This window comes from Strix uralensis, chromosome 3, assembly GCF_047716275.1.
Source record: "Strix uralensis isolate ZFMK-TIS-50842 chromosome 3, bStrUra1, whole genome shotgun sequence".
Classification (NCBI taxonomy): domain Eukaryota; kingdom Metazoa; phylum Chordata; class Aves; order Strigiformes; family Strigidae; genus Strix; species Strix uralensis.
In genome coordinates, this window is record NC_133974.1 from 104,205,258 (window position 1) to 104,211,085 (window position 5,828).

At 42.6% G+C, this 5,828-nt stretch overlaps 1 long non-coding RNA gene across 1 annotated transcript; it reads right to left on the bottom strand.

The window, feature by feature from the left end:
- Positions 1 to 413: 413 nt before the first annotated feature.
- LOC141941873 (uncharacterized) lies at positions 414 to 2,115 on the bottom strand. The gene is made up of 3 exons (XR_012628459.1): positions 1,975 to 2,115; positions 1,614 to 1,789; positions 414 to 667 (listed from the first exon to the last, which is right to left on the bottom strand). It is a non-coding gene; the product is annotated as an uncharacterized LOC141941873 (long non-coding RNA).
- Between the last annotated feature and the right edge of the window lie 3,713 nt (positions 2,116 to 5,828).

The window sequence follows — 5,828 nt, forward strand, 5'->3', positions numbered from 1 at the left end:
GGTCTCTGCTCAGCACTCTGGCTTTTTGGAGTCACCAGGCGTCAAACTTCCTTCACACATTGTGGAGGGAGTCCAGCTGCTTACCTTCATATCACAAATTCTTGTGAGCCAAAAAGCTTTCTGAGCCCTCCTCCCTGTGAGGACAGCCCTTTCTAGCCACTGCCAACTCCTTTCCCCTCTCGGATTTTGATTTTGTAACACTCAGCACAGGGACTGCCATGGTTTAGCTAGAGCTGTTGTTTTTATTTAAGCATGTGGGGCATGCAGATTTTTTTGTTTTAATTTTTTGCCATTTCAAAAAGAGACAGAAAGTAAAACCTGAGGTACCCTTGATGTGATCTTCCCTGCTTGGTTTTTGTGTGTGTGTATGGCATTATTGTATCTGTTCTTTAAAGAAATGAAAAAGAAGAATGGACCAGATGTGGGATTCATTTTATTCATATTCAATCTGTGTAGAATTCAAAGAAATGGTTCCTTTATTTGCTCTCTTCTGGGAAAACATCTTGAGTTCATTTTGTTCTGCTCATAGACTTGTAGAAATAGGTCTGGAAAGGTACTTCAAGAGCTCATCTTGTCCATCTTACTGCCTCAAGGCTGACTCACACCCAGTGCTCTCCAACAGCATGATAAATTCAAGTATAACAATAACATTTTTTTCACAAAAACACTGCAATAGAAAGTGAAAGGTTAAGAAATAAGCTAGCAACATGTCATGACTCTGCCACAGGATTTAACACTGTTCTCCAGGCATCCATGGTTGCCATCTGCTAGAGGCAGGACATTGGCCCTGTAGCTGCTGCTATGTCCTCAGGTCACACCCAGCTGCAAGTTGTGAGGGAAGCTGGCCCCTGCAGATTTACCCTGGCTTCAAATAAGGCAGCTCAGGTACCACAACAACCCCACTGCATCTGCTCACTGACTGCTCTAAGGGCACTCAGGCTTCCTCCAAGACCTGCAGCCACTACAGTGGGACTGGGAAGGTGCAATGGTATCATGTGCTCCTCATGGCATGTGTTGAGAGTTGCCCAGCACAAGATATTTTCAAAGGGATGTTCTCCAGAGCAGAAATTCAGACCTCTATAAGCTGTTCCAAGCTGGCTCCCAGAAAAGTAGGTACGCATCATTGGTGGTCATCTGACTCTAAAGGCATAAGGACCACTGAAGTACGACACAACATTTTACAATGAGAGCAGGTGCACCAGAGAAGGTAAAATTGCTTCTGGTTCTAAATAAAATGAATATATCATAGGAAGGACACCTAACTAAGATGCTGAAGGGTCTATACCTCCTCATGGAGTCCCACTTTACACCTATACATCAGTATTATGCACCAACTCATAGAACACATGGAGGATTAACTCTTATCCAGAAAGTTCAACCAAATCTGTCTTTCCCAACCATTTCATAGATGTTATTTCCAGTCCTGCTTCTGCCATCCCTTCTCCTTCCCCTCCTCCTGCCCCCTTCTTTTACACCCTCTTACCACCCAACACCTGTCCCCATACACACTCTGCCTGACCTACAGCTTGAACTCTACACCATGGGCTTGCAACGCTCGTTGTCTTGGGAGGGGGAGGCATGGGGTGAGGAGAAATGCCTGATTCATGACCTACCTGCTAGACCAATGTCTCCCAGTCCCAACCCACCAAGGCCCACAGGACAATCCTGAAGTGCTGCTGCAGTTTTGCTGCTTCTTGCCTTGACCCAGGGGGAGGTGTGGGAACCACATGTCCCAGGAGCAGAGTTCCCATCCTGGCTTGAGAAAACAGTGGTGAGAGCCAGTCTATGTCTAGGAGGGAAGGGAGGAAAACATGCAGACAGCTTAATCCCTCTCACAGCACTGTGTCTCCCACCCCGAGCCTGTGGGTTTCCAGTGCTGCTGGTTACAGGGAAGGCACTACAAGGGGCTGCTGCCCAGCCATGCCTCTCCTTCCCCCAGCTAACCCTTCCATGCTGAACACTTACAAACCTTACCCTCTACTGCCCTTCTCCGCAGGGACGTTTATCCTGTGTCTATGTCCCAAATAAAACAGCACTTCATTTCGAGCTCAGGCACTGGCAAACAATCCTCGGCAGTGTTTAGCTGTTAGTACCCTCCCTGGCATGGCTGTGTTCTGGGCCAGCTAGTGTAGGTCCAAAAATAACCTGCTGGGCGGCAGCCAGGCAAGGAACGAGGAAGAAATGCTGACTCTGTAATAAAGAATGTGGGACTTGTATTCAGTCTAATCCAGTACTGGCACAACCCAGAGCAAGGCAGCCTGGAAACAGCAAGGGAAACAGGGAGAAGATCAGGGTGAGGGGCATCTAGAGCCCAAGGAGCAAGGAGGAAGGACTGGAGCCATGGTGGGAGTGACAACAGCCTTGAGTACATGAAGGAGGTTGGTTCCTCATGGCAATTAAGAGCCTAGAAAGAGAGAACAAAAAAAGTGTAGAAGATACCAAAAGCAACACAGAACAACAGGACCCAGGCTCCCTGCAGTGATGCATCAGACATACTCACTCTCGTTTAACCATAGCTCTGCTTTTCTGTAGTAGAGGTTAGATGAGTTTAGTACACGTAAAAATTTCTGCAATAAAACCATACATGGGGTGACTGGTGTTCTGCCCTCTTTGCACTTCAAAATCTCAGGCTGAGCTGTAATAGTTGCTCACCATCATTTTGGATGTTCCCTTCTCATCCCTGTACAAGGCAGTTGTCAAGAGACTCAAAAGCTGTCCCTCGGTTGTTGGCCTGGCCAGGGACTGGTGGTGTCTCACAGTTAGGACATGCCACTAGCTCACTTTCAAGTGTTGCTCAGGCAGAGAAAAGGGAAAGAGCTTCACTCCCAGGCACTGTTCCTGGAGGCAGGCTAGACACAATTTAGGTATACAAAATTAGGTGTGGACCCAAGTCATGATATGTTACTTCTGTGTGAGAGGATGGGCTTGACTCCAAATTAGACACAGCCTTATATGCTAGCTATGGGCCTATGTTTGTAAATCTGAACACTGCAGACCGAATTTTGAAGGGACTTCTCTATCCTTCTTCAGAGATGACCGAAGACAGGCAGGAGCAATGTTCTTTGGGTATGGTGAGGGAGGCGGGGTCTAGAGATGACACTCAGTGTCTGGGTATTTATCCAATAGGTAGAAGGCTCATATACATTTTATCCATCGCCTTTTGGATTTGAATCTAGCTGTCCATCAACTCAAGAGAATGTCCTAGCACAGTTGGAAACCTTGACCGTGTGTTTTGTCACAGACTTTTTATGGCCAGGATTTCAGTCACTGGGAAATACTTTGGTCTGTGAGCAGTAGCGTCAGAGTTATCCTCGGAAACCAGAAACAGACAGGTAGAGCTTGATGGGATAACAAGGTGGTACCAAAGTAACTCCTGCTTGTCCCTCTTTTACAGTACAGGAACAGTGGGGACTTGCTCCTATTATCTCTATGCGTGATTATTGTGTATCACTGGGCCAGACCTAGATCTTGGGAACTCAGGCAGAGAGCATCTTAAATTGGAGCCTTCCTCTTTTTACTCCAAAAAAACTAAATCAGCACCTAGTTCAAACACATGCACATCTGTGTAACGCCCTTTCCCTCTTACACTTTGCTTCTCATGCCGGTGCACTGTCCACTGTAGGTAAAGAAGGCATATTTTTTTAGGATTCATTTTTCTTTGCAGTGTTTCAAAGTCCTGCCCAGTGCCTAAGAGACTACAAATTTTGACGTTCCATTGGATACAATACACTTTATAGTTACCCTTTTTAAACAAAACACTTTTACCTTCTATTTCTTGAAGACAGCAAGTTTATAAAAATAACTTTTAAGAACCTCTGGCACCATTTAGAAAACTGATTGCTTTATGACGAACTGAAGCATCACATTAGGTATGAAACAAAGTAAAAGCAGATGGTCCATACTCAGAGCGCAAACTGTTGCCTTTCAATAACATGAGTAAGGATTCAAGAATTTCTCAACTAGATTTCTCTGTTTTGCAGAAGATCTGAGTGAGCTATTTGCTATTATAATGCCTCTTCATAAGAAATAATGTTTTCTAGCATTTATAGAATACATTTAGATTCTGCAGTTGACATGAAACAAAACTATCTTACCAACTGCTGGCTGTTTAGCATGTAAATTAGCTGGTTTACTAGAATTGAATTTATATGCGAAACTTTATACAAAATCCTCTTGTTTCTCTAACCCACTAATAAGATCAGCAGAACACACAAAACATAGATTAAGTCTGTCTTTCAGATATAGATTCAATCTTGTTGGCATAGGGTACAATAATATTCCTTATAACAGAGAAAAAAAGTCATGTCAAAAACGGAGAGCACTTTTTATGAAGCCTACCAGGGCTCTTTGTGTGTTCTCAGGGTGTAATTTACCTTCAAACTTTTAAATAATTATGTGTAAATTTGTGGTTTTATTGCATCAATAATTTACATGCAAAGGTGAGCCCTTGCCTAAGACAAATTCCTGTGGAAGTTATATATCATTTCTATTACAAGCATGCTTGTGCAGTGTACTTTGCTCATCCTTAGTAATAGAGGTATTTGTGAACTAAGGATTTCTTTAATGTTTTTATATTCAGTAAAAGAATGCACAGAGGTCAAAGCAGGATTGATTTGAAGGAGTTAGATTTTAAAATCCCTTTAAAAATCAGGACAAAGGATACCACACTATTAAAATAAAATGCTTAAAAATGAAAAGTATTATGCATGCCACACAGTAGAAGATCAGATTTTTATTAATGCAAGTTTTAAATGCTGATTAATCCTCTTGAGAATCAGTTTCCCAAAGCTTTGGCCTGCATTCAAGTCTTTTTCAAAGGGGCACATCACTTCCATTATTCTGAATATTAATTGAACAACATTATAACTAAGGATACAAAGCAAGATTTAAAACATGATTACAGCTGTCATTGCTTACATCTAAATAAGTCGTTGGAAATTGAAGCTCAGGAAAAAAAAAATAAAAAAACCTGCCGTAAACCTCTCTTGTCAGGATGGTGAAGCTGCTGCCTCCCGCAGCCCCCCCTCTGCTCCGCCAGGATGGATGGTCTGTGCGCCCTGTGCTGATGGCTCGGCTGGCGGCTTGCGCTTAATGTGTTCGCACAAACTCCCCCCCCCACACCTTGCAAACTGTGGATGTGTTTTGTCTTGCAAAATAATAAACGTCCCAGAAAAACACTGTCATTTTCAGATGTTAACGGGAAGAGGGATGATAATTGTTCAAAAGACTGAGCTGCCTGTATACTTACTTACTTCCAGAAAGTGTTTATTTTATTTGTTTGGCATAAATAATTTTCTGATCCAGCTTCAGCACATGCCTCTATATAAGCACTCATGTGCTTAACGCTAAGCATGTGCTTAAGTGCATTCCTGAACTGGGCCAAAAGGTACCTCCTTTGAAATTTTTGTCCATAGCTGCTGTTCTTGGAATGATGCCTTTTTTGGTGAAAACTGATGTGGGGTTACAGTAACCATCTAATTCTGATTAGACAAATGGCATTATGGAAGAAGTATTAAAAATTTATAGTCCTATTTACTAAGTTTATTTGTTGGCCATAAAAAGCTGAATCTTACATAACATAAAAAGCATCCATTCCTAATGATGAAAAAGATATAAAAAGATAATGGTGCAATCATAACATGTCTCTGAGAGTTTGTACATCTCAGTTGCAGTTTGGCACATTGCATAATTGTGTTGTGCCAAACTGGCACAAAACCACAATATGTTAGTGAAAAGGGCCCGCAGTTTAAGAGGAAAATCTAGAAGTGTTAACTATACACTGTCTAATTATACAACCTTACTGTCCCAGAATGTGATTTCTGAAACCA